The 10,436-nt window shown below is 38.0% G+C and overlaps 1 pseudogene; it reads right to left on the reverse strand.

Annotated features, from left to right (window-relative positions):
• Window positions 1-7,953: 7,953 nt before the first annotated feature.
• The window catches only part of LOC143893789 (uncharacterized), a 24,163-nt pseudogene continuing 21,680 nt past the window's right edge, over window positions 7,954-10,436 (reverse strand).

Consider the following 10,436-nt stretch of genomic DNA (forward strand, 5'->3'; position numbering starts at 1 on the left):
TAGAAGATCTCGTGATGTTCCTGATAGATCGTATCAGGAGTACTATAAGCGATTCGATTTCCGTGCCGGTGAAATGGTAAAGAGAAACGGGGCATTCTTTTATCGGCTACCCGCAATGGAGCTGCTTGGTCGCAGTTGGCAGCTGCCGATCCGGCGGGTGATGTGGTGCCCCCGGGCTACGTGAATCCAGAACGTCATGATGACTGGCGATTGTTTAAGGATGCGGTATTTGATATTTTTCAGGTACTGTATAAAATACCTGAGGCGCGTGTTTTTTTTTTAAATGCTATTACGAATGATTACGCCCAGGATAGGGGTAAGTCGCTCTATAAGAGACATAATGATGTAAGGGAATTTAATGGACTCAACTCCGGTCGGGAAGTCTCAGTTGCTAGAAACAATGAGAGGTCTTCGCTTCTACCCCCGCAGTAACATTCAGGTTACTGTTATGGAATTGTCGAGGTTATAAGAGTAACAGGAATGAGCTTACAAAACATATTATGGACTTTGGTATTGTTGTTTTAACTGAAGCTAAATGTTCCGAAAATAATCGTGTATACTTTGCAGGCTTTAACACGATACATAGTAAAAACCTGCTTAATAGTGGTGACGTCGCGTTCTCCGTCCGCTCTTCAATTGAGTTTGAGGCTATTGTTAGTGCTGATGTGGCCCCAGCTAGATATTATACTATTGGCATTAGAACTAAGAACTTGGACAGTAATCTGAACATCTTTACTGTCTACAGACATCCCCGCGGTTCTGTTACGTCACGGGATTTGAAATACATGTATGAGCAAGTGGACAGTAGTAAGGATACTATATCATATTGGGTGACTTTAACGCCCATAACACAGTTTGGAACTGTGAAACTACTAAGCCTTGCGGTGAGACGCTATACGATACGATGCTGGAGCTGGGATTCTTCTGTGTCAATGATGACACAAAGTCAAGAGTGAGCCTTCGTGGACAGCGCGACTCTAACCTGGACCTCTTGTTCGGTTCTGAACGTATAGTGGAAAAAGTTGAGTACCGCTAACTCGATGAAACTTGGGATAGCGACCACTACCCAATTTCATTTTCTTTTGACAATTGTACTCTCCCATATAAGAAAATCACAAATAGAATTTCCACGATAAAAACAGATTAGCGGATGTTTCAGGAGACGGTGGACCGCGCTATTAAATCCGAATTGCTTCCACATATTGATTCTTTCAAGGAGGACTTAAACAGTTATTATAATAAATTTATTGACATCTTCAGGACTGCGGTTGACCGCGCCTTGGGTAGACGATGTAACCCAGAATCGGATATTCGCCGACCTGCGAATATTAGACGCAAGGCTACCCACAGATGGTGGGACGCCGAGTGCGACCGTGTCATACAAGACAGAAAACTTTCTATGCATGCACTCTCTGCTTTCAAGCACAATAAATATATCTATGCGTGGGTGGAATACAAGCGTTTATGCGCCTTGGCCAGGAAAACTGTCGACCTTAAGAAGAAAAAAACTTTGAAGAATTCTGTGCAGGCATCAATCAATTTACCAGCTTCAGCTACGTATGGAACACTATCAGAATCCTTAAAAATGTTAGGAAAAACGTGAAATAGAATTGCTGGCATATGAAGAACAAGGAGACTGAGATTAGGAAGACAATCGACAACCTTGCTCCCCCCTTCGTTGGTGCGGATCTTGCCTGTTCGCCTGGTGCTCAACTTGGGGATTTGTCGTTTAATACTTTGTTCCAGCGCTCGGAACTAGATAGAGCCATAAATATGATTAGGAGAAATTCAGCCCCGGGCCTCAATGGTATTGAATATAAAATGATCAAGGAATTGCCGGAGTCCGGTCGCACTTGTTTGCTTGAATTCTTTAATGTAATTTGGTTCTCAGATGCCCTGCCGAGTGAATGGTTGAGGTACCAGGTTATCTTTATTGATAAACCCGGTAAGGAGAAAGTTCGCCCGATTTCACGGTCCTTTTGTGTGGGTGAGCTGTGCGAGCGCATGGTTAACGAGCACTTAATTTGGTGAGCCGAGAGTGAGGACAAACATAGCGCCTCCCAGAATGACTTTCGCAAATCTTGTATTGACAACTTGATCAAGATTACGTCGGATATTCGGACATCTATGTGCACAGGCGAGTACACGCTTGCTGCGTTTCTCGACGTGTTATCTGCATATGACAACGTGGACTTTCGCATTTCGATCGACAGATTGATAGCGCTAGATTGCCTCGCAGCCCTGCAGGTATCGTCAGATTCATATGTAAATGGCTTTACCTGAGATCGGTTTCATTGTCAATTCTCAAGAATTTATTGAACGTCTCGTCTTTAAGGGGCTTCCGCAAGGCGCTGTTCTGAGCCCGGCGTTGTACTCTCTTTATATGGGGGGGCCTTTGTTCCGACTTACCAGAAAGTGTGGAAGCTGTTGAATTTACCGATAATGTTGGTCTGCACGTGGTTGGCCCTAATAAACAGCGTAACCGGATTCTCCTCCAGCGGGCGGTTAACCTAATCGCGGAAAGATTACGCGCCATTGGCTTGGATATTGAACCTCATATGACCGTTTTGGTAAAGTTCAATAAGTATGGACTATATGATAGAACCCAGAGCATCTGGGTCCAAGACCGTGAGGTTTTTAACAGCGAGGAGGCCAAATTTCTCGGTATTTGGATTGACAATGGACTTAAGTTTTCACGCCAGTAGTCCAGTCAAATTAGACAAAAAAAAGGCTCTTGCTCGGAAGTGAAGCGGTATCAATGAAACCTTTTTAGGGTTGTTGGGGAGATGTAGAAGAGCTTATTTCTGAGTTGTCGGGTTAATCGGACCGATGGGTTTTTAAAGAGGGAGAGGGGGAATAAAAAAATTTCGTTTTTTTGCAATAACTCGGCGAATTTTGACCGTACATGATTTACTAACCTTTCATTTTGTAGCTTTTTTAAAGCCCTACAATTCATTTCTTAAAGACCCTAACTTAAAATCAATATTTGTCGAGTTCTAGCCGGTGAAAGTGGGAAAAAATGTATTTTGTCGCGGTTTTTTGCGTTTATCTCGTTTCCATTAATAGATAAATATGTGCCGCCACTGACAAAGTTGTAGGGCTTAAAGAGACCTACAAAACAAGGGGTCAGTCGTTCATATTCGTTAAAAATTGAGCCCAGGGAAGTCTCTGGAAGTCGCGCTTTTAACGCGTGGCCGATCGTCGCCGGCGGCGCGGCGGCGTGCCGCCGCGATGACGATCGGCCATGCGACGGCGCGTGTCGAGTCAAGTGCGCTCGGGACTCGCTAGAACTCGACAAATATTGATTTTAAGTTACGGTCTTCAGGAAATGAATTGTAGGGCTTTAAAAGAGCTACAAAATGAGGGGTTAGTAAATCATGTACGGTCAAAATTCGCCGATTTATTGCAAAAAAACGAAATTTTTCATTTCCCCTCCCCCTTAAAAACCCATCGGTCCGATTAGCCCGACAACTCAGAAATAAGCTCTTCTACATCCCCCCAACAACCCTAAAAAGGTTTCATTGATACCGCTTCACTTTCGAGCTCAAATGTCTAATTTGACTGGACTACAGGTCCAAGAAGTAAGAGGAAAGGTCGATAGAGCCAACTCTGTCTTGAGATACTTATGCAAAGTCTCGAAAGGCTTGGAGGTCAACACGACCCTCATCTATATAAGAGCCTTGTTAGATCCGTTACCGACTATGGCAGTTTTGTGTAGTTCCCCAAGGATTCTGCCACGCAGCTCAAGTTGGAAAGAACGCAATACAAGGGCATTCGGACTGCTCTGGGTTATAGGAATAGTACCCCTAACAACGTCATTATCGCCGAGGCAAAAGTTAGGTTGTTGAAAGATCGCGCTGAGATGTTAGCCAGAAACTTTATTTACAAGATTGCTGCATATAATGTTACAGGGCTGTGTAATAAGATGCAGAAAATGTATGGTTGCAAGGTTTATGTTCGTTATCGCCAGCCCACGCGCGCGCGTATGGAATGTCTCTGATATCTCGAGTTTGGAAGAATTTTATCCCTGTCAGGCCACGTATTGGCCCTGCAAGAAAACATGAGGTTTTTCAAGGATCCTTTGAGGCCCACACGTTTGTGCTTACGATCGATTTCTCTATTGGGCTGATTAGAAAGTCAAACAGCATATATTCTGATGAGTCGATGATTGACGACGTCCTATCAAAGTATGACCTGAATCACTTTTTGGAGATTATCTATACTGACGGATCCTATGATTCTGCTTGCTGTGCTACGGGCGCGAGTTTGGTTTTGGACGACCAGGATATCGCTTATAAAATTAGCTTGCCTAAACAGTGCTCATCATTTATCGCAGAGGTTTTCGCCATCAAAGCTGCCTTGGAGCTCATGATCCTTCAGCGTGACTCAAGGGATGGACATATCATCGTTATGTCTGATTGTAAATCCGCTTTTTCGGCTATAGGTAATAATTTCTTAAACGTCCATAAAAGCCGATATGCCACGGAAGCTAGACAGCATATTTACACACTTGAGAAGGAATATAATAAGAGAGTGATTTTGGTTTGGATCCCGTTGCATGTTGGCATCGCCGGCAACGAGGCTGCGGACCAGCTCGCCAAAGAAGCAACTCGGGAAGAACCAGACCTTGGTGTTGAGGTTCCTGTTGGAGACTTGATGGCCATTGCTAGGGAGGAGACTTGGAACGCTACTCGGGTTTTTATTAAACAAGACTCTGCCTATAAGGGCTCTTTCTATTTCGACAATTTTTATGATGAGACGGCTAGTAAGTCTTGGTTTATAGCCCAGTAGCAGGGGAAAAAATAGGTCTTGCCCTACAAAAGGTCGGGTAGTTCTGATTTTTGGATGTTTTATATTTTGAGGTCCTAATAAAAAATCCAAGTTTTCGACCTTGGCGCACTTCCGCTCGCGCCGCCATCTTGAAAAAATAGAGCACAAAACCGGTTTTTTGGAATATTTTCTTACCAGTAGGTATTTAGGCAAAAATAGTTATTATCAATTTTATAGAAGAAATTTCCTACAACTTTTGTCTGAAACATTTTTTCGTATATGCGATAGCGAGCTACAGCACTGTAAATAGAAACAATTTATTAAAAATTTTACAAAAGGCTTCTTTTTAAGCATTTTTTATTATAATTATTGTTTATTAATTTCTATTAATATAAATTAATTATTATTATTAACAATAGTAATAGGACTCTAATATTTAAAATTGATGGAATGTGAGAATGCCGTCTAGTCCGAGCTTTTGGATCTAACAAGCAACAAAATAATTTTTTGTGTGAATTTTTAGTAGATACTATTTCCAACAAACACTGCGCGCCAACTGAATTGTCGGTCTTGAAACACAACATGCTTGTAGGAACAGTAAATTTACATATTTTTAAATCGATAATCGATTTAATTTTTGATGCTGATACGCATCGTATCTAACATCTCCTCCCCCCCAAATATTACTGTCAATAATTTATTGCGAAAAATATCACCTCAACCAGGATTCGAACCTGGACCTCCCTCATACCGTGCGGGCGTCTCACCAATTCGATCACCGAGGCATGTGATGATTTTTCTCGCGAAATAATTTTTTTGTGTGAATTTTTAATACTATTTCCTATTGTCACGATATATTAGCGCTTCAAACTTTCGTTCTAATGTCACATCTGTGATTATTGCATTACAGCTACAAGAGAATGTACAACATGAGTATAAACAGCAAAGCTATGAAGCATCAGAAATTGTTGCAGTGTATAGAAGGAATAGTGAAATGCTATTTATTATCCTGTTCTCATTTGGTTGCTATTAAGACAAGTTTAACGTGCATATCTCCTCGTGATTTTTTAGTAATGTGAAATATTGTAGACTTGAAGGAGGTTCGATCATTACTTGTGAGTCAAAAATGCGACTGAAATAAATGTCATTACAGCGATCCCGAATTATATGCAATATTAATATAATGAATTGTGGATGCTACTTACGTGCTATATTCTTCGTCAATTATTAATGTATAGAATATTAGTAAATATATGTCGGGGTATGAGAGCGTCAACGACCAGGATTTGAATCGCTTATTCTACGCCGGAACCTGGAACTTTGTGACGATAAATGAATCCACATGGTAAAGTCCGATTTTTAAAGTCTTTACACAATCCTTGATGTTTCATCTATCAAATGTTAGTTTTTCAAAATCTTAACGTGGCTAAGTGTGTACGAAACTAGTGATAATCTACCTCGGAGCGACTTTCTCCATGAGGGTATAGGCTAAAAGTGGTCAACTTCTGAATAATATTACAAAAAAACTATATGGTCAATGTTGCTTAAGTTTTGCGATTATTTGTGTAAAGTGTTTATGTAAATCATATAAAAAAATTAAGGCTCTACCGTGGCTTTCGAGTATAGAAAGCTTATTGTCACAAAGTGACCGCAGTTCTAACCTATAATGTTGGCTAAATAACCAATTCCCGAGTCGTTGACGTTTTCATACCTCAGTATATGTTTAATGTTAATATTTTATACACAAATAATATGACGAAGAATATAGCACATAAGTAGCATCCACAATTCATTATACTAATATTGCATATAATTCGGGATCGCTGTAATGACATTTCTTTCAATCGCATTTTTGACTCACAAGTAATGATCGAACCTCCTTAATGCATGTAAGAAGCTAATAATTTATATTATTCAGATTAGAATGTGAAACATTAGTGCATTTAATGAAAGCGCAAGTAGAAGTTCAAAACTGGAGGTTTTTACCGACTCTGATAACACTCTATGGAGCACAAACGCGCGAATGTAATATATTATAAATAAATATTATTTACTGTATACTTAAATGCTGGTACATTCATTTATATAATTCTGACTTGGATTTATATCCTATCTAAACTACACATGTATGCTTAAATTGATGTTTTATCTAGTTATTGCACCAATAATTTTTAAATAAATCGTAGCTTTAGTTTTTAATGTAAAAAAAAAAAATTGGTAATTATTTAGAATACGGGCTTGAACGCGAATATAGACAAAATTATGTTCAATTGACGCGTTTTTGCACGAAATGAAAGAATCTGGCAGATAAACGCGGCGGTCTGCCTCGCGAACCGAGATATTAACGGTTATTAAAGTTGACGACTATCAGGTTAAGAAACCTGTCATACCGACGAGATGTAGCAACTACGAACATGCCCTGCGGCCACATGCGCATGCTCAGTGGCCGCACGTGCATGCAGCAGATCACGTGACAACTATTTGGTTGGTAAGTCGGAAGTGTAACATAATTCGAAATAATATATATCCTTATTTCGGCGTATAGATTAGTGACGGTACGCTTTAAAAGTATTTAAGTGTTTAAAGCGCGTCAACTAACCTATGTAGGTTAGTAACGCGCTTTAAAAGTATTTAACTGTTTAATAATTTTTGTTAAAGCAGTTTTATAAAAATTGCTCTTGTAAAATTCGTAATTTATTGCATATCCCCGCAGGGTTTACAATCTACTACCAATACTACCCTTCTCCTCTCATTTTAACCCTTTGGACCAACGGCTTAACGTCTCTTTCCGAAAGACGGAGCCCAGTTTTCTCTGCACAAGAGTCTATCTTGCACGAAGGGGCGCAGCTATCGGAAAAACATTCTATGCTTCATGGCTCTAGTGGACTCGAACCTGGTTCCTCAGATTACGAGTCTGGCGCTCTACCACTAGACCAAACTGCCGCCCATGTCCTGCTTTATAAAAGTTGTGATTTTCGTTAAAACAGGGCACACACACACACGTCCGTATTCTAAATTACTACAAAATAAAATTAACGTGAAATACATTATTTATTATAATAACAAATATATAGAATGTTTAATATATATGCAAAACATGGGCGCCTGTAAAAAAAATATATAAAAACGTACGTCTAGGCTTTTTTTGCATTTTTTTTTAATTGTAACTATAATTACATAACGTTATTTATCAGTATCTGGATTGACGAAGTTGTACGTATGATTGACTGTCAGATGTTGGAAGCCCTCACTGTTAAGACAACTATAGGACTTCCAACAATCTGAAATAATTGTCGTTTCTGGCATGATCCATTCCTTAATGCATGCTAGGAGCGTTTCCTCCGTTCGATCTTCTACTGGCACAATGAATATCTTTTTCGACTCTCGCTCGAATCTTCCAAATATTCAATTGCCTTTTAAGAGACGACCACGGTTGTATTTCCGATGGCCAATTTTTGCCTCGTCGATTTTAACTGTACATCCTGGACCTCCAAGTTTTGCACTACACTTATCGGACCAGTATGCACAGACCTGTAAATATAAAAGAGAATAATATATATATATATATATATATATATATATATATATGTAGGTCCAGAGCAGTGATCGGCAAAAATTCTGTTTTTAGTAATGATTTCGGCGATTATTTTTAATTAATTAAAAATAAAAAATTTAATGTTTTTAATTTTAATTAACAAAAAATTGGTATTTAATAAAATACTAAGCTCTAAATTTAAAATAATTATTAATTAATTAAAAATGTAATACTCTGTTTGAAAAATTAATAAATAATCAGAAATATATTGCTCATAATTTAAAAATTGGCAATTATATAAAATAAATTGTCAGTTTTTAAAAAAATTACATTTAGAAAAAAATATATTTTTAATTTTTTAAAAAATTAGTAATTTTAAAAAAGTAAATTATTTGAACAATTAATAGATAATTATTAGAAAATATATTACTAATTTTTTAAAAAATTAGCATTTATTAATTTGTAAAGTATTCGTTTTTAAAAGTACATTAATTGCAGTAGAAATGAAACGATGACGTTAACTATACTAAATAATTTTTTCCTACTGAAAATTCGTGTCTTTTGGGAAAATTTGCAATTACTAGATGAACTATAATTTGACGATGGTCTCTTGCTCTCTCTTAAGGCCATCGCGCACAAAATTGCATAGGCTGCATAAGCATAGCATAAGACCGCTGGACCGGCTGGACCAATCTTATGTAAATTAATATGGCGACTTTATACTGGCGGCTCCGTGGTTTAGCGGTCTTCGGCTACGCTATATCTGTTTCCTACACTCATATCCGTCAAGACGAAATTACTAGCTTATCAAAAAATTAAGTTACACGTTTGTAAAAAGTTAGTGTTTGGATAAGCCAATTTTTGATGTTGAAAATGAAGGACGGATTAGCGCTGTAGCAGCAGCTTCACATCCTAAATTTAACGTGAACTGGCTCACGTGTTTAAGTCGCTCAGTGCAAGCAAATGTTATAGTAGCAATAAAAGAAGCACTTGCTTATGTGTCGAGTAAAGTTGAAGATAAGAAAAAAGATGATAGTGTAGCTGAGGATGATTTTTTTGACTTTACATGTGATCATGATACACCTGATGTAGTCGAAACTTTTGGGGCCTCTGATGTAGAAGCAATTATTCAGAAATTTAGTACTGAAAGTAGGAATGATCTCGAATTACTTAATTTATATCCTATTGTTAAGAAAGTTTTTCTCAAATTTAATACACCTTTACCATCTTCTGCACCAGTAGAAAGATTTTTTAGTTACGCTACAATGTTTAATTTACCTAAATTTAATAAATTAACTGATGAGAATTTTGAATTAAAAATAATTATAAAGTGTTATTCGAGTGTCGCTAAAAAAAATAGTATTATTTACTTAGAAAACACGTGATTCTCTTAAATAATTTGGGCATATTTAAGGCTCCTGGGTACTCGTCGCGGCCATGTTGGAATGTGAGAAGAAGTAAGAAATGACACGTTGAAAATTCTTGCGTAGTATTTCCAAATAAAAAGATATTTGCTTAAAATAACACTACAGATCACTTCAGCACACTTTAAAAATACGCCGAGTTGAGGTTAAGTCTACCCCTTTTCCTTGAGTAATAAACAGCCGTAAAACGAATGTGATACGATGCAGGCTTGTGCGCAGGCGCATGACTAGATTTCGTATTATATTCATTTTACGGCTGTTTATTAATTGTCAAGGGAAAGGGGTAGACTTAAGTTCAACTTGGCGTATTTTTAAAGTGTGCTGAAGTGATCTGTAGTGTTATTTTAAGCAAATATCTTTTTATTTGGAAATACTACGTAAGAATTCTCAACGTGTCAATTCTCAACATTTCTCGCTTATTCTCCATTGGAGAGAGTTCTTATTTCTACCGCGACGGTACGTCGTCACCGTCAACGCGGAGTTTTCGGCTCAGGGACCAGGAGCTTTAAAGAGCATTACATCAATGAGAGATGATAAATAATCTTGATTGAAAACTTGAAGAATAAATACGCTGTATCTGCTGATACGTTTATACAATATTAATATGTTAGTAATAATTAATAAATTATTCTTGTAAGTCAAATATGTACACATTTATTACCGTGTTGACTGATTTAATAATAACTGTGTGATAACAAATATAATTT

This window comes from Temnothorax americanus, unplaced genomic scaffold (genome assembly GCF_048541705.1).
Source record: "Temnothorax americanus isolate GAGA-0224 unplaced genomic scaffold, ASM4854170v1 Scaffold129, whole genome shotgun sequence".
Lineage (NCBI taxonomy): Eukaryota > Metazoa > Arthropoda > Insecta > Hymenoptera > Formicidae > Temnothorax > Temnothorax americanus.